The sequence below is a fragment of the Sorex araneus genome, chromosome 4, assembly GCF_027595985.1.
Source record: "Sorex araneus isolate mSorAra2 chromosome 4, mSorAra2.pri, whole genome shotgun sequence".
Taxonomy (NCBI): domain Eukaryota; kingdom Metazoa; phylum Chordata; class Mammalia; order Eulipotyphla; family Soricidae; genus Sorex; species Sorex araneus.
The window spans coordinates 220,387,650-220,407,916 of NC_073305.1; the positions used below are offsets into that span (position 1 = coordinate 220,387,650).

A 20,267-nucleotide genomic window follows, 5' to 3' on the forward strand; every position below is an offset into this window, starting at 1 on the left:
CCACCCAGAGAGGAGACTCCAAGGCGGGTGCTCTCCCCGACTGGAGCTGCGAGGCGCTGGGTGGCGTCTGGGGGCTTCCATGCCGGTGCCACTAAACCCAGACGCTCCCCCTCCAGCTCGGCCGACCCCCCCACCCCCGCACCTTCTTCCTGCCTCCCATCAGGGGCTTGGCTCGGCAAAAGCCCCCTGGTGTCCGTCCCCCACTCCCCACCCCGCACCCCTCCCGACCTGGAGGCGGCGACCCCGCCGGCCGGCCCCGGGTGCGCGCTCCCCTCGGGACCCGCGAGACCGACCCCAAGTGCGCACGCCGGCTCCGGGCGCTCGGGGTGCTCCGGGCGCGCTGCCGGGGGCGGCCGGGGGCGGGGGGCGCCGGGCGGGGGGGGCTGCCGAGCTCCAGATCGCGGCCCCCCAGGGTGGCAGGGAGGCGAGCGGGGACCGGCGGGGACCCGCGGCGCCACCGCACTGAAAAAGTTCCGGGTGCGGAGCGCCCGGCCGGGTCCGGAGACGCGCGGGTGTGGGGGGCCGCGCCCTCCCCGCGGCGGGCCCCCGGGTCGGGGGGCGCGCGGGCGGCGACCCCGCGGGACTTACCTCGGATCCCCGGCGTCCAGGCGCTCGATCGCCGCGACCCTCGGGTCGCCGTGCGCGGCGTTCGCCCCCGGCCGCTGCGGGCGCGGGCGGGCGGCGGGTCCGGGCGCGCGGGGGGCCCCGGCGGCAGGTCCGGGGCGCGGGCCCGGGGTTCCCGCGGCGCTCGGGGCTTCCCCGCGGCGGGCGGGCGCGGGCGCGGGAAAGGAGGTGACCTTCAAACCCCGCGCGCGGGGCCGGGCGCGGGCCCGGGGTGCAGGGGCGGAGCGCGCCGAGCCGGGCTGCCCACCCCGCGGGGAGATTAGAAAATAAACAAAGGCGGAGGGAGCGAGCGGGCCACGGTGCGCGTGTGGGGTGCGTGTGCGCGCGTGTGCGTGTGTGCGCGCGTGTGTCCGCGTGTGCGCGTGTGTGTGCGCGTGTGTGTGTGTGCGCGCGCGCCCGGCCGGGCGAGCCGCCGAGCCAGAAAGAAGCGGGTGCGCCCGGGAGCGCCGCGATCACGCGTGCCCCTCCCCCTCCCCGAGCTAGGGTCGGCCTGAGGCTCGCGGTGGCAAGAAGGGGGGTGCGTGGAGGGGAGCCGGGGGTCTTCCGTGACCCCAAGTCGGCTGGTTGATTGAGCGAGAGGGCTCCGCCCCCTCCACGCAGTCATCACCCCCCCCCAGAGCGGAGGTACCCGCCCTCTCTAGCCCCCCTTGTAAAGATGCTAAGTGCCAGCTGCTCCTTGCCCCCAGCGCCGCTGGCTGGCAAAGTTTCTGGGGAGCCTCAGAAGAGGGGCGGCTCTAGAGGAGCCGAGTTCACACCCCCCCATCAGGGCAGGAGGGGGACCTTCCACTGCTCCCAGCACCCCCTTTCTCTCCAAGGGTCTCTACCGGCAGCTGCCTCCCGGCCACCGGTGTCCCCTCTGAATGGCCCCAGCACCCACAGAGCGGGTGCAGGAGGGCGTTTTCCCAGGACCTAGGAGCCAAACGCTGCACTTCACTTCTCTGGTTTATTTTATTTTTTAATCATTGCTCTGGGTGATTTGATTGTTGCGTGGGAAAGCCGGGGTCCACTGAGGTCTGCTTTGCACGAGGCCTCACAGCTGGCAAAGAACCCGGCTTCCCGGCACGTGCTCCTGGCGGAATGTGGGTACCCGGGCACCCCTCTGGCCCCCAGGGTGCAGTGGCTTGGTCCAGGTCAGGTCTTAGCCTGGAGGCTGGTGGGGGTCGCCTGTGGGCATCCCTGGCATCCCTCGGCACTCCCGTGTCAGACTCTGATTCCCCTGGGCAGGGGGTGGCGCCCTGACCGCTTCGCGTGACCTGCTGGCACCTAGGATGCAGCGGCCTCAGAGGAGTTTCTCTGCAGCATGGGCCGGACGGACAAAGAAAGGGAACTTCTGCCCACGACTGGATTCGGAAACATTTTCTCATTATTTTAAGAAAACAAGTTTGCAAAACCCAGGGAGACATCTCGGTGCCGGGCCCTGGTGGGGAATTATTTCATTCCATTCCAGCACCTGCCTCGCCAGGTCTCTCTCTCTGATAATAATATATTTATATGTAAACACCTCTTTCTTTCCTTCCTTGATACTAGTCTCTTATCGATGCATGGTACTACAATGAAGCCATAAATCTGGGTTAGTAACATCAGCATCATTCCCCCAGAAACTGTTTACAATGGGAAAAAAAAAAACACCCGAATTTAAATGTAATTGTTTAGCCGCACTGGGGGATGAGATGGGTTAGAGAGGAGGTATTCTCAATTTAAAAGCAAATTATCAATAATGAGAGGAGAAATAAATGGCAGTTAATGGGAAGTTCTGCGGAAATATGATGTTTTGTGCAAATTCACCAACAGGAATTGTTTCTCTGCACTCCTTCATTTTTATTCCAGAGGGCGGGGAAAAATGAATGCAATCATTCAAAGCAGAAACACTGGCTGTTGTTTCATTAAAATGGGTAATCGCTGGGTGCTTTTATTATTTCTTAATACACATTTTTCAGCTGGAAATGAAACAAAACATATCTCAAAATCAAGGTCGGCCCGAGTCGAGGGTGACTTATGAATTTGGGGGTGGGCGCAGACTTGGGCGCATTAGCAGGATGGATTAGCCAGGACCACGGGGGCATGACTCAGCGGGCCCAAGGTGGCCTCTGGGGCTGCGGGCGCCTCACGGGAGCCAGGGGGACATTCATCACGTTCGTTACGATTTAAAACCAAATCCGAGTCGAGATCAATATACCAGGCCCTCGCGCTGCTCATCTGCAAAGTGCTCGATGCCTTCCCACAGTGACCTTTCACGCTCTGGCCAGAGCAGCTGTGCTGTCCGCCCCCCCCCTCCCCCGGGGGACGCCGGGGACAGAGAGGTGCTGAAACCGGCTGGCCAAAGCCCGGCTGGACAGGGCCCAGCCGGGGTGGGCAGCTGCGGGGACGTGGGCTCCTCCTACTGGACATGAGCAGTACTTCACCGTGCGTGCCCGGGCAGAGCTGGGGAAGGCAAGGCGGGACCCCGTACCCAGGAGAAGGTGCCCCACCCTCTTCTCACCCCACGCTCAGACCTCCCCAGTGCCCTCGGCGCCCCCCACGCCAACACCGGGAGCTTTCCACGTGCATGACAGGCCCCGTCCGGCTCCCGGGGGCCTGGGTCACCTCTCGTCTCGCTCCTGATACCCTCCCTGGCGGCCGGGACGGCTTCACACGCCTGCAGTGTGCCGGGGGCAGCCCGCCCCGTGCTCACACACACGCATGCACGCATCATGCACACACGTGCGCTCACACTACTCCTCACACTCGGGTGCGTGCTCTCACACACGCCCCACCCACACACGCAGGTGCGCACAGAGCAGGGTGCGGCCGGGAGGGGCCCCGCGGCAGACCCCACCTTGCCGACGGGTGGCCGCCAGCCGGGGCCCCAGCATCCTCCCGCAGTGCCCTGGGCGGCCCCTGGTGCCATGACCCTGGGTGTGAGAGAGACCAGGGTTCCGTCACCAGGTGCGACACACTGTCATCATGGCTGCCACACGGGAAGGACACGGAAAGGGTGATGAAACACGTGTGTATGTTTTCTTTTTTCTTTTTTTTTTTGCTTTTTGGGTCACACCCGGCGATGCACAGGGGTTACTCCTGGTTCTACACTCAGGAATTACCCCTGGCGGTGCTCAGGGGACCATATGGGATGCTGGGATTCGAACCCAGGGTCGGCCGCGTGCAAGGCAAACGCCCTACCAACTGTGCTATCGCTCCAGCCCCACATGTGTATATTTTAATCCATCACACTGAGTATAAGCGGGGAGAAGGTGGCGGGTGGGCAGGCTTGAAGGCGTGGAAGGGGGTGAACATGCAGAGTTGGGGTGCAGGGAGTGGGGGACGGGGTGATGGACCCTCGCCTGGCCAGGACCCGCATCCTAATTTAGCACCCACGGCCTGGATGTGGCTCTGTGGGCTTCATCGGAGATGCCGATGGGCCAGTTTTCCCATCATTGTTGAACATGTGATCCAACATTACTGAACATGCTCCAACATGTCATCCAACATGGCTGAACACGCTCCAACCTATAATTCCTATCACCCAACATAGCTGAATATGCTCCAACATGCCATCTGTGTCACCCAACATGTCATCTGTGTCACCCAACATGGCTGAACACACTCCAACATGCCACCCAAAATGGCTGAACATGCTCCATGTTACCCAACATGGCTGACCACGCTCCAAGATGTCATCTGCATCATCCAACATGGCTGAGCACGCTCCAACATGTCACCCAATATGGCTGAGCACATTCCAACATGTCACCTAACATGGATGAACCCACTCCAACACATCACCCACCATGGTTGACAGTGGTAATGTTCCTTGCGGCCCACGTGAATGTCCCGAGTTGGGGATGAGGAGCTGGGGCCAACCCCGGGGCTGCCCTGGGACCCCGGGGTGAGGGGCGGGAGTCAGCACAGGAGAGGGCTGCGTGAAAGCCCCTCCGTGCTCCCCACAGGACCCTCTCCGCTCGGTCCCCAGAGACGGTGCCGGGCTGCAGTGCTCGGCCTGGCCCCTGGGAGCAGCCCGCCCTCCGCAGCCCCCACCCCTCCCGGGACACTGGTGGGCGGCACTCACTCACCACCTGGCACAGGGCTGGGTGTGGGCATCTCGGGGAGGAGCCCCCAGCGCCCGGAGGGGAGTGCTCAGGGGGAGTGCTCCCTTCTGAAGGGGCCAAACTCGCACCCTGTGTGGGGCTGCTTTGGTAGTGATAACCCTGGGGCTGGAGCAGCGGTGCCCGGGCAGGGCCTTGGCCGCGCACACGGCTTGACCCCCAGCACCCCACAGGGGCCCCTGAGCCCCACCAGAGCCATCTGTGAGCGCAGAGCCAGAAGGGGCCCTGCACAATGCCCGGTGTGGCCCAAAACATGGAAGGAGGAGGAGGAGGGAGGGGGAGGAGAGAAGGGGAGGAGGAGGAGGAAGAGGGAGGGAAAGGAGGAGGAGGAGGGAGGGGGAGGAGGGAGGGGGAGGAGGAGGAGGAAGAGGGAGGGAAAGGAGGAGGAGGAGGGAGGGGAGGAGGGAGGGGGAAGAGGAGGGAAGAGGAGGAGGAGGGAGGGGAAGGAGGAGGGAGGAGGAGGAGGAGGGAGGAGGGGGAGGAGGGAGGGGGAGGAAGGGCGCAGGAGTGGGGAAGAGAAGGAGGGAGGGAGGGAGGGAGGGAGGGAGGGAGGGAGGGAGGGAGGGAGGGAGGGAGGGAGGGAGGGAGGGGGCGGGCGGATACCCTGGTGGTCTCCCCTCTCCTCGGCGCCTACCTTTCTTCAGGGACTCCCGCAGATGCGGGTGCAGCGAGCAGAGACGGGGCAGCGGCCGTGGTGGAGGATAAGGACAGCAGCCCTGGGGCCCTGTGGCTTCACGTGACCCTCCCAGCACCACACCCAGAGCAAGTGCCCTGTGGTTCCTTCTAGAGTTGAGAAAACCAAAGCGCCCGAGAAGGAGGGAGACGGAGTGACCAGACGGGGTGCTGAGGCCAGGAGAGTCGGGCGCACTGGCACAACAACGGCGCCTTCCTGCTTTCCCGACTCTCCAGTTTGTGCAGAAAGCTGAGGCCCGTGTCAGGGAGGGACTGTCACCGAAGGCGGCACCCCGTACACAAAGGAGGGGCCAGAGCGACAGCACAGCGGGGAGGGCGTTTGCCTTGCACGCGGCCGACCCAGGTTCGATCCCCAGCATCCCATAGAGTCCCCCGAGCACTTCCAGGAGTAATGCCTTTGTGCAGAGCCAGGAGTAACCCCTGAGCATCGCTGGGTGTGACCCAAAAAGCACTGCAGCCCTGTTGTCCTGTTGGTCATCAATTTGCTTGAGCGGGCACCAGCAACGTCTCCATTGTGAGACTTGTTGTTACTGTTTTTGGCATATCGAATACACCACGGGGAGCTTGCCAGGCTCTGCTGTGTGGGCGGGATACTCTCGGAAGTTTGCTGGGCACTCCAAGAGGGATGGAGGAATCGAACCCAGGTCAGCCGCATGTAAGACAAACACCCTACCTGCTGTTTTATCGCTTCAGTCCCAAAAAGCAAAAAAAAAAAAAAAAAAAAAGAATACGCAAAGGAGCGATAGCACAGGGGGTAGGGCATTTGCCTTGCATGCAGCCAACCCAGGTTCAATTCCTCCATCCCTATGACAGAAACAGTAACAACAAGTCTCACAATGGAGACGTTACTGGTGCCCGCTCGAGCAAATCGATGAGCAACAGGATGACAGTGACAGTGACACAAAGGAGGGTGAGGATGTGCAGGACCAAAGGGGGCCTGCCTATATAAAAGGTGTTTGGAAACAAATACTTGGCATGTGATCAAAATCAAGTGAACTACGATTCCCCAGTTCTTGGCCAAAATGAGCAAAGACTAGGCAGTCGCTGGCTTGGGGCTGGGCTTGTTCGTGCCACTCGTCAACATTCCGGGAGATGCGATCAGATACCTTTAAGAGTGATGCCTTGGGGCTGGGGAATTGGTACACGAGTTCAGGCACTGGCCTTGCACATGCTAGCCCTGATTCCATCCTCAGCAGGTCTATGGTCCCCTGAGCCCTGCCAGGGATAATCTCTGAGCACCGCCCAACACTACCCAGCCCCAGCTCCCCCACACACACTCACACACACTTACACATACACTCACACACATGCACACTCACACATATGCACACTCACACATTCACACATACCACAGATACTCAAACTCACACCCATTCACACACACATGCACACACACACTCACACACACACACTTACACTCTCTCGGGACAAAATATCCTCTAGAAAGAGGCAGATAACGCACTGAATAACTCCCCCCAGCTCCCCATTTTTCCAGTAGCTTGGCAGTCACGCCCTCAAACTGCCCCCAGTGCCATGTAATCTCATCCACGGCCAAGACCCAGAGACTATAAACTAAAGCTCCCGGAAGAGAGTGACCTGGAATGTCACTGAATGTCCTGGAGCGACCCCTTATCCTCTAGCCCACTTATGTGCCAAAAGCAGCACACTTTTGTCTGGTTTTTACATACTTACTTGTATTCTCTTATATACAGGCTTAAATGGCTCCAGAAGGAAATATAACAACCGTCACACACATCCCTCTCACTGAGGTGGGAAGGTGCTCATGGTGGGATTGGTGTTTGAACGCTATGTTATGAACTATTGTGAACTACTTTATGAAAATAAAACACATTAAAAATTGTAAAAAAATTAAAAAGCACTGAACAGCAAGTCTTTTCAGAGTCTGGATCTACCACCTTACGGTGGTGTGGATGGAGCCACATTCTCTGATGTGTCACAAATCCTCCACTCCCATGTCTAGGAGGTGGAGGAAGAAGAGGATGACCATGAACGGTGGCGGTGACAGTGTCCTACACCGACTTCCTGCCACTGGCCTGAAAGGACCACGGGCAGCACCAGCCCGTCCCCGGGAAGGCAGTCGAGGCGGCCGTGGAACACATTCATCTTCCTTCCTCTGCCCGCACCCGTGGCCCGGCCTCTGGGCCCTGAGCCTGGCAGGGCAGAGGAGAAAGGACAGCAGGAAGCCCCTAAAGACCCCAGACCCCAGACTCCATAGATGACAGGCACCCCAGACCAAGCCCCTGCTCCCATCCCCCGCAATCACAGACCCCTGCAGATCACAGACCCTCCGCAGGTCCCATACCCTCCGGAGCCACCGGCGTCTCCCCCTGCCAGGGACTCCAGGCCCCCCGAGCCCGGCTGCACCAGCAAGGTCTGGGCTGACCCCACACCATTGTCCTCTGCACCTACAGCTCAGCCTGCTGGACACTGGGTCCTCAGAGGGCCCCAAAGGTGGGCGGAGCCGCCCAGCACCGGGACAGCCCCGGTCTCCGGCTTTCCAGCCACAGGAAGTCCCGGGCTGAGGGGACGTCAGCGGGGGCCACTCCCGCCGCCCCTCCCGCAGGACTGAATGGCAAATTGGGAGTTAGATGCCAGCTTCCCTCTCCTGGAGGAGAGGTAATAAGAAGTAATGATATGCCTGCCTGAGGCTCATTCGAGGAAGGAAAAATAAAAACACGTCTGGGGGGGTGACGGGCGCCGAGACCCCGGGCAGCTATAACCTCAGGGCCAGCCCGACCTCCCTCCCTCGGAGCCCCTCGCAGGGTCCCATCTGGGGATGGGCGCAGGGAGCCGGCGGGGGCGGATGCTGACATTCTCGGCTTAGACGCCGCGTTGGCTCCGGGCCCTGGTTTTCAACTCCAGGCAGTCGGGTTTCAAGGCCACGGTGTTCCCGATGCTTCCAAGCCCCATTCAGAGCCGCAGACCCAAAGGCCGGGGCGGCAGCGCGTCGGGGCCGGGTTCTGAAGTCCGACCGAGAACATATTTTTAAACCCATCGCCGCAGCTTTGAAGAGTGCCACCAAAGTCACCGGGCAGGTTGAAAGTGAGCACAAAGAGAGAGAGAGAGTGGCCGGTGAGTGAGGTGCAAATAGTTAATGGATTTATAATCGGAACATAAATAGTGTCCCCCGACGGCCTCCCCACCTGGGGCGGGGCGCGAGCCCCCCATGGCCTGTGCTGAGGATCAGGCATCGATTTCCTTCAAAGGCACTTTCTTGGCTCCCAGCCCCCGTCACTTTATTCCAGATGAGAAGGAAGGCTCCCGGGGGCTGTCCAGGCTGCAGGGGGGCGGGGGGCGCGGCTGGCTGCCCGGTGTGCCCTGAGCAGTAAGGGAGCCCCCAATCGAGGGCCGGGGATGCCATGTACTCCGCGGGAAAGCCTGGGGGGCGTTTGCAGGGGCCCCGGGCCAGCCGCTCAGGGGACAGTGGGAGGAGCGAGCCCTGGGCGGGAGCACGGAGGGGCAGAGCCGCCTCCCGGGTCCCGGGCTCGTCCACACGGGCTCGAGGATGCCGTGGACCCGGAGAGGCGGAAGTGGCTGCCCTCGAGTGAGCACAGCTGGGGAGCGGACGGGCTCATCGCGTGTCCGAGTTTGCTCGGGGACTCAGCTCTGCATCGGGGCTCCCCGCAGGACAGGGAGTGGACGGCCAGTCCAGCAGAAGTGACCTGATTAGGAGCTGGGAAAAGGGCTGGAGCAACAGCACAGCAGGGAGGGCATCTGCCTTGCACGCGGCCGACCCGGGTTCGATTCCCAGCATCCCACAGGGTCCCCTGAGCACCGCCAGGAGTGATTCCTGAGTGCAGAGCCAGGAGGAACCCCTGAGCATCCCCGGGTGTGAACCAAAAAGCAAAAAAAGAAGCCAGGAAAGGGGAGGGAAGCTGGGCCCAGAACCGTGGCGACCCTCTTTTCGGGTTCTCCTGGCGAGGGGGACGGGCAAGCCCCTCGGGTCTCAGACCTACAGGGAGGGCGAGGCCGGGAGAGGGGACAGACAGGAGGAGGGAGAGGGTTCTCTCCTGCATGTCCCCAGGACGGCGGCTCTAGGCGGCCCCCGTCCGTGGCGCTGCCCGCTTCTCTCTGCCCCTCCGTCTCTCCGCCGCTGGCCGCTGGGGAGGGTGGGGGGAGTCTCCCTGGCAGTCCTTGTTCAGAGCCTGAGAAGTGGCCGTGGTCCCTGGGCGCCTGCTGGGCTGTGCGGGCTGTCACTCGCACGAGATGCTCTTTTATTAATGGCTGTGGGCCGCGGGGAGCCGCGCGTGAAGGGAGAGCCACCCGCCAGGCAGGTGGGCTTCCCAGCCCCCCTTTCCAGGCTTGGGTCCAGGGAGGCTTCGCGGGTGTCAGCGCCCACTAATCAGCCCGGGAGGAGGAGGCGGAGGAGGCCAAGGGCGAGGCCGTCTGTCCATCCGTCCGTCCATCCGCCCACAGGGCTTGTTCCTCGCTGCAGACCTCTTCCCGCCCGGTCTGCCTCCCCCCTGCCCGTCCCTCCGCCGGGCAACTGGGCAGCGTGGCGGGAAAAGCGTTTCTCCGGGGGTGGCCGGCAGAGGATGCAGATGTTGAGGCGGGCGGAAGAGCTGATGGAAGGTGCTTCTCAGCGCCCCTGCGAGACGCCCTTCCGGGGCCGTCCCCCTCCCCGGGCCTCAACCAAACTCTCCTGGGCCTCCGCGGCCACGCGCTGACCTCCTCCCAGCCAGCCTCCGCCCTGGCCGTGGCCGTGGCCCCGCCAGCTTTCTGGAAACGGCCCCCGGGCTGAGCCGCCTCCTCTCCGCTCCACGGGGCCCGTTCCCGGACACCGCCCGGCACCTTCTTAGTGGACGGGCCCCGTGGCCACGCGCAGGCCGCGGTGCTGGCCGCCAGCTCTTCATCACGGGGCACGTGGACAAGCTCCTGGCAACTTTCTGGTGGCAGAAACTCGCCGCTCCTGGCCCTCCTCCCGCCCGGGATGCTCTGTCCGCGTCCCCGAGTCGGGCTCTGTCCCCTTCGCCAGCGGCGCTGCCCGCAGAGCACCTCGGTCCCGGCGGCGGCTGGGCCCTGCAGGTGGCGGCGATGTTCCCCTCCCAGCCCCATCTCGGCTCAGCTCCTGTGCCCGCGACGCTGGCCTGCCAGGCCAGTGGCCGGGGGACGTAGTGAGCACCTACGGAGTACAACACGGCACTGGCCTGCCATATCAGGTGCCCGAAAGCCGGCCCAGAGCCAGACGCAGCCAGGACAGGCCGCAGCTAACGTGAAGTTTTGACTAGGCCTAAGTTTCTGTTTCCCAGAAACTGAACTTGCAATTTCTGGTAGGGAACTGCTAGGTCATCTGACCTGTCACGAGGGGTCACTGTGTCCATTTTTTTGAACAACTGTCACTGTAGCACTGTCATCCCGTTGTTCATCGATTTGCTCAAGCGGGCACCAGTAACGTCTCCACTGTGAGACTTGTTGTTACTGTTTCTGGCATATCGAATACACACGGGGAGCTTGCCAGGCTCTGCCGTGTGAGCGGGATACTCTGGGTAGCTTGCCGGGCTCTCCGAGAGGGGCGGAGGAATTGAACCCGGGTCGGCCGTGTACAAGGCAAACGCCCTACCCGCTGTGCTATCGCTCCAGTCCATTTTTTGGAACAACCCTAAACTGACTGTTACTATGCCCATTTTTTTGGAAGGACCAGAAACTGACTAACTGTTATCAAATGCTGACTAACCGCTGACGACTGTGGCTGGGTCACTGCTCTCATAGCGCTTGCTCAACTTGGGACCTGTACAAACCGCTTGCACTTGGAGGTCGGGGTCCCCAGACACCACCCTGGGGTGAGATAGTTGACCCCAGTTCACTGGAATGAAACTCCTTTGCACTTGCACTACTGTCTTTCTGATCTGTGTCTGTTCACGCCGTGACCCAAAACCCCGGGTACGACATTTGGGGGCTCTGGGATCTCGGATGAACAGAGACAGACCTTAGAACAGTACTGAGCTTTACTAAAAGGAAAACAGCCTGCGGTCGCTCAGGCGCGGTCTGGTTGGGACCGGGAGGCCTGATGCAGGAACCCGGGGCGGCCTCGTTGACTCTGAGAGGGCGGGGCTCGGGGCGGTCTCCTGAGACCAAGTAAAGGGCGAGACCAGTCCACAGGGGGTGCGCAGACGCCCAGCAGGGGCCAGACCACCCTGAAGGGTGCGGCCGAGTGTCGTGGGAGACGTCCCGGCACTTCTCGAGTCTCCGGGGACTCGAGGGCTGCTTTTGATAAGATCAAACGGGGACATTCGGGAAAGGCCTCGGGTTTCCGTGGACACAGCAGCGTCTGTCTTCACTGGCTGTCTGTCTTCCCGGTGTCGAGTCTTCTGGACTCCGTGTGTTGTGAGCCTGACTCGTTCGCTTGTTTTCGGTCCGCTGCTTTTTTTCTTTTTTCTTTTTTCTTTTTTTTTTTTTAATTTTGGGTCACACCTGGCGATGCTCAGGGGTCACTCCTGGCTCTGCACTCAGCAATTACCCCTGGCCGTGCTCAGGGAACCACATGGGATGCTGGGATTTGAACCCAGGTCGGCCGCGTGCAAGGCAAACGCCCTCCCCGCTGTGCTATCTCTCCAGCCCCTGCTTTTTTTCTTAACGATGGGGCGGGCCCAGGCCACCCACTTTCCCTCGTGACTGACCATTCCAGCAACTTCAGTCCAGGGAGGCAGCTTCCGGCAGAGGTGAAGAGAGGTAAACTGATGACTCTTTGCGCTGCAGAAGGGCCGGCCTTCAACGTGAGCGGGCTAGCGGCCGGTACTTTTGACCTGGGGACCTTTCTGAAAAGTGAAAGGTGAAGTTTTCTTTCCAGGACCGAAGGACACCCGGCCAGGTCCCCTACATCCTGGTCTCGCAGGAACTGGTTCAGAGACTCCCGCCTGGTTCAAAACAAGAGTGTTGTAAAACAGTAGCACTGTCGCACTGTCGTCCCGTTGTTCATTGATTTGCTCGAGTGGGCACCAGTAACGTCTCCATTGTGAGACTTGTTACTGTTTTTGGCATATCGAATACGCCAACGGGGAGCTTGCCAGGCTCTACAGAGATAAAATTAGGCTATTTAGTTTAATAACGGAGGCATACAGGCCATCATAACAAAGTTTTCTCGTGTTTTCAAGTGGTTTCTTATGCTGCTATTTAAAGGTTTGGTGAGTACCCATGGCTTCCTTCTGTGTCTAAAAGCATGTTTGGGGCTGGAGCGATAGCACAGCACATTTGCCTTGCACTCGGCCAACCCGGGTTCGATTCCCAGCATCCCATATGGTCCCCCAAGCACCGCCAGGAGTAATTCCTGAGTGCAGAGCCAGGAGGAACCCCTGTGCATCGCCAGGTGTGACCCAAGAAGCAAAAAACAATTGAAAATTTTAAAAAAAAGCATGTTTGAATGGTGAAGTTGTTAAAGTATCTGGTGTAAAAATCTTATGATTTGAGGGGCTGGAGCGATAGCACAGCAGGTAGGGCATTTGCCGTGTACGCGGCTGACCCAGGTTCGAATCCCAGCATCCCATATGGTCCCCCGAGCACCACCAGGAGTAATTCCTGAGTGAAGAGCCAGGAGTGACCCCTGTGCATCGCCGGGTGTGACCCAAAAAGCAAAAACAAAACAAAAACCAAAAATTTTATGATTTGAGATAATTAAGGACTTTTAAAATTAAGCCAAAGGGGGTTTTCCTATGCCTCATTAAAGAAAGAAAGAAAGAAAGAAAGAAAGAAAGAAAGAAAGAAAGAAAGAAAGAAAGAAAGAAAGAAAGAAAGAAAGAAAGAAAGAAAGAAAGAAAATTGATGGTTTCTTATGCTGGTATGTGAATGTCCGTGTGTGTATGTGCACGGGTTATCAGAGTGAGCAGGAATTACTGTGGCACATGAAAACAAGTCGAAAGAGTAACGGGTTAGACACGAGTGTCTAAAGCTACAAAAGGGAGAGGCCGGGTTTGCAGAGACGGGACCTCTGCCACGGCCGCCGCCCCCTCCGGCTGCTCCCCCAGCCACGGCCGTTCCTGCGCCCCCGCCCGAGGAGCAGGAGGGTCCCGCACACGGGGACGCTGGCCCTCACCGGGCCCGGGGCGGTGCGGACTCAGGACACAGTGCTCGGGGGTCCCAAGGACAGGCCTGACCAGAAGCGTGGACAGGAGCCCCCGTGGAAGGGGGAGTGGGTGCCAGGTTAGCGGCCGACTGCGGCCAGAACGAGGGGTGCTGCCCAGGATCCCCAGCAAGGCCTGCAGGCGGCCCCCGCGTCCTTCCCTGGGGGCCACCGTGCTTCCTGGAGCACCCCGTCCTGGTCGGGGCCCCCCGGCTCAGGCCAGGCTCCCCTCTGGAGTCACTTCACCGGGGACCCCCGGACTGTCCCAGGGAGGCCACCCCATGGCGCCCGGTGGGGGAGCCTGACCCAGGGGTGGGGCTGGGCGTCTCCGTCCCGCTTTCCCAGCCCGTGGACCGTCCGTCCCGGGTCCGAGTCCTGCCCGGTGCCCGGAGCCCCTCCTGCCGGCAGCACTGACCTCCCAGCCCCGCCCCACGGCCCCTCCCACCCCGTCGGAGCCCCCTCTGCACCCCACTCGCTCTGCAGAGGTGCCTGGGGGCGAGGCGGCCTGGCGGAGGGTCCGTGAGACCCTGGTCTCGGGGTCTGCTGACAGCCCGGGCGCCCCCCCCCCGACAAAGGGCCCCGAGGCCGAGTGGCACCCGCCAGCGCCCTGCCCCCAGCCTCCTGGCTCTGGGGAGGGGCGATGCCTGAGGCTCAGAGGCAGGCAGTCCCGCCACACTCACCCCTCCCCTGGCCACCAACCAGGCTGGGTTTGCAGCTGAGCCCCAGCCCCTCCGCACCCCGCAGGCCGGGACAGAAACACAGCGCCTTGCTGTGGGGGAGCCCCACCCGCACACACCCAGACACCCCCGACCCTAGTCGCCCCGAGGCCACGCGGCTGTCCACATGCACTGCCCACGCACGGGACTCAAGCCTGGGCCCGCAGTGAAGACAGGGTGAGCTTACCTGGGACATTTATGGGTGAATCTGTGAATGGTGACATCCCCTAGCCCCCACACACGCACACACGCACACACACACACACACATGCACACACGCACACGCACACACACACACTCACATGCACACACATGCACACACACAAATGCACACACACATACACACTCACACGTGCAGACACACACACTCACATGTGCACACGCACACACTCGCACATGTACACACACTCGCACATGCACACAAACATGCACACATGCGCATGCACACACACATGTACACACACTCACATGGACATGCATGCACACACGCACACAAGTACACACACAGGTACACACTCGTGCACGTGAACTGCCGAGTGGCTCTGGGAGGCCGGTAAGGCCTGAGTCGCCCGAAGTCCCCACTTCCCCGACTCGGGTGCGTCACCTGCCCCTGCCGGCGCCACACGCACCGTTCGGCCGAACACGCCTGCGGCCCGACGCCCCGCGTGCTGGCAGCACCGGGGAGGGGAGGTGACCCATCACCCCTCCCACGCACAAAGGTCAAACGATATTAATCGACGCGGCGCACGGCTGGCTGCGCTGGGTGGGCGCACTCCCGCGAGGGCCCTGCGGGGGCTGCCGCCTCCTTGGTCTCCACAGGCCCCCGACACGGGGGGGGGGGGGCGGGGGGAACAGGGCCGCCAGCCCCCGACAGCCCCGCGCCGGCCCCGCACCAGGGACCAGGAGACTCGCGGAGAAATGCGTGCATCTGCCTGTCCGTCCGTCTGTCTGCCTGTCCGTCCGTCTGTCTGCCCCGCACAGCCGCCCAAGAGGCAGGCCAGGCCTGTCTTTCCCGCAAGCGCTCTTGCGGGCAAGTTGCGAAAAAGAAGAATCGATGGTGCCCTCGAGGCTTGTGGGGAAGGTTCGAGTCCACCTGCCCGACTGAGGGACGGAGGAAGCTGGGAGAAGACCAGCAGACAGAGGCGGCTGGTCCCCCGGGGCTCTGTGAGCACTGTGCTCAGAGCACTGGGAATGAGAGGGTCCCCGCTCTCTGTCCCCAGCCTCCTGGGCTCACGGTCAACAGAGCGGCACGGCCTGAGCTCCCCCAGCCTCCCGGAGAAGCCGTGGAAAGCCTCCCCCCCACATGCACGTGAGCGCGTGCACATACACACGCGCGCGCACTCACATGTGCACACGTCTGCTTGTGTTGGTTCATCTGCATGCACCCACCCAGGCACACATGCATGTACACAAGGAAGGGAACACGTGTGCATGCATGCACACACGTGTAGGTACACACCTGTAGGTACACACGTGTAGGTACACACGTGTGCAGCTGCCCGTGTGCGTTAGCACGCCTGCTTACAAAAGCCCAGCCCTGCACACCGAGTGGCAGGGAGGTGGGGAAGGCTGCGAGGAGGCGGGTCCGTGGCCCACGGGCAGGGGTAGCTGGGGGTGGGGGGAGGAGCCGCACTAATGGACAGTTGAGTCACGCACTGATCACGCAGCATCCTGTGACCTTCCCCCGTCCCAACCCGGCACGCGGCTGCTTCCCGCCCCTGTCAAGCGGGTGAGTCTCTTGTGAAGGGGGAAGCTTGGCTCCTCACTCCTCTGCCCTTCTGGAGGGACGTTTTCGGTTCTGCACTGAGGAACGAGTGGCCCCGGGGGTGGGCGGAGGAGGAAGGGGTCTCGACACCCCACGGGCAGAGCCCCCGGCCAACTCACCCTAACTCACCCTCCAGTGCTCACCCCCCTCCGAGGAGACCCAGGAGGGCCGAGTGGTTTCCTACACCAAAAAGCAACGTCTGGCAGGCGGAGCCATAGCAGGAGAGGGCGTGGGCCTTGCCGACTCGGGTTCCATCCCCGGCATCCCATATGGGCCCCCAGCCCGCCAGGAGTGATTCCTGAGCACAGAGCCAGGAGTAACCCCTGACCATCACACACACACAAAAAAGCAACCGAGACCAATAAAAAGCAACTGTGGGCCCGGGAGACACTCCAAGTCCGGGGGTCCAGGACTCAGCATGAACCAGACCCGAAGTGGCCCCCAGCTGGGGTGGTCCCAGTGGTCCCGGCACCACCTGCCCGGGCAGCCCTGTGAGCCTGACACCAGCTGGGGTGGAGCCAGGGCCCGGTGCTGGGCTCAGTGTGGGGTGAGGGGGGGCCGCGCCACGCCCAGTCTCCCTCGGGCCCCTCCCCTGGTCCGTGACCGGCCCCCACAGCTGCAGAGCAGACACGCCTGGCCCGGCCTGACCCGGGGCCTGACCAGGCACGAGCGGCCGTGGCTGGTCCCTCCCACGGCACCCAGCACCCTGACAGCCAGCAGGGCCCGAGCTCCCCAGACCCCGACCCTGCACTGCTCGGACAGCGGGGCACACGGGGGCCAGCGGTGTTGCCCTCCTGGGGCGGGGCCAGCCCCACCCACGCCCTGTGCCAGCCGCTCTGGTGCTCTGCAGCCCAGAGAACCGGGGGAGGACCGAGAGCGAGAGCCGGGCATCACGGGAGTCCAGGGCGCAGACGCGCTCCGAGGCCGGCAGACTCCCTCCTGGAGAGGCCCGAGGAGGGGACGCTCAGGAAGGCCTGGCGCATCTGACTGCCCCCCGCCCCGGCACCCCGAGTGCGAGGGGACGAGGCTCGGGGCACGAAGGTCGGCTGCGGGGCCTTGCACCGCGTTGGCGTCCTGATGACACAGAGGCACAAAGGCCATCTGCACGCGTCCCTGGGCCCTCGCCGTCCCCAAGGGTCAGCAGCAGATGCGGCCCCCAAGTCCCCACCCAGCAGCTGACACCCAGAGCTGGGATCCCGCCCCGCCCCATCGCTCAGCCCCCTGCGGTCCCGCCCGGCAGCTCCCCGACTGCGGCTCCTGGTGCTGTCACGTGGCGGGGACAGCCGGGGACTCGGGAACGGCGGGTCCCCCACCCAGCACTGAGGTCTGTGTCCGGCAAGCCACACCCCGGTGTGGTCAGTACTGACATCCGCGTGTCAAAGGGAAACTTGGTGGAACCCAGGCAGGGCAAAGGTGGCACGGCCACGGCCCACGGCCACGGCCACGGCCACGGCCCACGTCATGGCCGAAGCCTCACAAACCAGAGCCGCCTTCCCAACTGCCCAGTCCTGCTGGACAGGCCCTGAGTCCCCACCCTGGACACAGCCTCCGAGCTGAGCGTCCGAGCACTCCTGGGGGGAGCAGGGGCAGGGTGGGGGCTGCAGCGTCCATGAGAGCCGCAGACCCCAGCGGGAAGGACAGGGGGGCGCGCCCGGGTTCTGGGAGATGGGGGGGTCCGGCCAAGAAGGCCCGCCCCTCCTCCAAGAAGCCCCGCCTCGACGCCCCTTGCTGCAGCCGGGAACAGGAACCACCCCTGCCCCCCCCAGTCAACAAAACCATATTAAAGACAGGCGTATCAGAGGCCTCCGTAATGTAATCATAAAGTAATCACTTTGAATTAGGATAATGGTCGTGACCAACTCCTTATTACATTTATTTTGAATATCACATTCTTTCAACTCTCATTATTTTAATTATGTTCAATTACAGGCATTTGCATATGCTTTATCATGGGGATTAGCGAGGGGGCAGCTCTCCCCCGGTAAACCAGGAGCAGATAATCCGCGTTATATTACACTTGCACTCCCGGAAATCTGATTTGACTGCAGCCCAAGGGGACGTCCCCACGCAGGCACCCGGGGGACTGAGTGAGTCTGGGTCCCCGTGCGTGCGTGTGTGTGTGCGTGCGTGCGTGTGTGTGTGCGTGCATGTGCGTGCGTGTGCGTGTCCGTGTGGGAAGGGGCCGGGTGGACCTCAGGAACTCCCTGCCGATCAGTTTCCACGCGATCCCTTTCGAGGCGACGCGGCCAGGCCGTGAGCCGACGCTGCACGGTGCCTCCCGGCGGCCAGGACGGCAGCCAGACCCCAGCCCCCCAGCCAGGGGCTGCCCTGAGCCGGCCTCAGCTCCCCACGGCAGGGCAGACCCCCGGAAGCCTCTCGCTCAGGGAGCCTGGACAGTCCTCTCTGCACTAGCCTGTCCGGGGTCCCGGGCCCCCAGACGCTCCCCCACCCCGGCAGCCCCGGCAGCTGTGAGGGGCCTCGGGCCACCCCTGGGCGCGGGGCCGGACCCCGCGGCACCTTCCTGCGCTTCGTTCCTTTCTCTGAGCTGCTCCCCGGGGTGGTTTCAGGCTCCGCTGGCTCGGGTGCGGGGTTCACACCTCGCTAGCCCACCCGAGAGACCCAGCTCGGAGCTGCTGCCAAAGTCAGAGAGGAGCCCCCGGCCCGGACGCAGACCCCAGCTCGGTCACAAACCCCAGCTCGGTCACAAACCCCAGCTCGGTCACAGACCCCCCACCCCCGCCCAGACAGAGACCCCAGCCCTGACACAAACCCCCAGCCCAGTCGCTGACCCCAGCCCGGAGCAGGCGCGAGGCCAGCTGGCGAGGGTCTGCAGGTGGGCCGTGCGGGGCCGCGGTGGGCTGGGGGCTCGGTGCCCCCGGGAGGGAGGAGAGAGACAGTCACCCGAGGCCTGGCCCCGGCTGCTGCGCGGGAAGGAGCAAGGGATGACAGAATCCCACGGGAGAGACCACTGGCCACGGCGGGGGCAGGGCGGGCGGAAGGGCCATGTGCGAGCACCCGAGGGAGGGCAGTGGACCCGGGCCCCACCCTGGGCCCCAGCTCCCACCTCTGAACCCCAAGGCCGTGCTGATCACAAGGGAAGCCCACGTGACCTACCCTAAGGTGGGGGGCGCGGAGGAGGCGGGGTTACGGGTGGGGGTGGGGTCTTGGAGGGGGCAGGGTCGTGGGGGCGTGGCATGGAGGGGCCGGGGGTCATGGATGGGGGCGGGGGCGGGGTGGGGGGTCTGCACGCCGGGGGATCTGTGTGTGCCCTGGGGGCTGTGTACGGGCTGGGGAGTGTGCGCGTGGGCTGGGGTGTCTGTGACGGGCCCGGGGGGTCGGGGCGGGTCTGGCTTGGGCGGGGGGTGTCTGGGGGGCGGCTGGGGAGGCAGCCCGGGCCCTTGGCGGCCGTCCAGGAGCTGGAGGCTGTTTCCGGGTTCAGAGGTGAGTTGGCGGTACCTGGTGACCATGGAAACGCAGCGGGCCTGCGGCGTGGGGGAGGGGCGGCATCTCCCCACGGAGGGGCGCGGCCGCCGGGGGTCCGCGGGCGCCAGGCCCGCTGCAGTCCCTGGCCTTGCGCCTCTGGCCCCCGCCCTACCCTCGGCGAGACCCTCGGGGACACCCGCCCCCCTCCTGTAAGGGGCACCCGGCGCTGGCCGGGCGCAGAGACGTCGCAGGGACGCAGGACCGGCCGCGCAGGGGCAGCCTGCGGGGATCTCAGGCCCCGGAGCCCCTCTCGCCCCTCCCCTGCGGGGGCGGGCCCCTCGCTGGAGGCGGGTTTCCAGTGCCCACCGCGCGCTCTCCTGAGCGCCCCCGCCTGGCCGGGGCCGGCGGCAGCACCCTGGGGAGGAGGCGGGGGGCTGCACTGGCCCACGTGGGGGTACCAGGGGCCACACTCAGCCCCGCACCTGCCGGAGGCTGCCTTTGCCCCTGGCCCTTCCCCCCCGTTTACGGGGTCCCCCCGCAGTGTCCCCCGTGCGCCCACCCCGGGGCTGAACAGCAAACCTGGTTATTTGACTTGGCTCTGTGCGACCTGGGGGCCGAGCCCCGGCGTCCTGTGTCCACTTCACCCCTGCCCGCTGGAGTGCATTACACCCCGTGATTGCCGCCTGATCCCCAGGCTGTCTGGCCCGGCCCTGGGCCCGACCCTGAGCTCGGCCCGGCCCCTCCGGCCCGGCAGGGAGCAGACGGCGCCGGCCCTTGGCACTGGCCGAGCGGAGAAGGTGCCCCCCGTGCTCGGGCAACGCCAGGGAGCCTGGTCCGGGGAGGGCGATGCCAAGACCTCGGGGCCGGGCCAGAACCTGACATGCCAGGGG

General features: G+C 63.4%; 1 protein-coding gene across 11 annotated transcripts in view; it reads right to left on the minus strand.

Moving 5' to 3' along the window:
- Positions 1 to 20,267, minus strand: part of RBFOX1 (RNA binding fox-1 homolog 1) — a 1,316,266-nt gene that overhangs the window by 1,110,884 nt on the left and 185,115 nt on the right. For 7 of the 11 annotated variants that reach the window (XM_055136048.1, XM_055136034.1, XM_055136038.1 and 4 more), the window contains exon 1: positions 589 to 721. The exons of 1 other annotated variant lie outside the window; for it this stretch is intronic. The gene's annotated coding sequence lies outside the window, so the exon portion shown is untranslated. Of the gene's footprint in view, positions 1 to 588; positions 1,189 to 20,267 lie in introns of those variants that run through there. 3 more of the 11 variants (XM_055136041.1, XM_055136046.1, XM_055136040.1) reach the window with 3 other exon arrangements.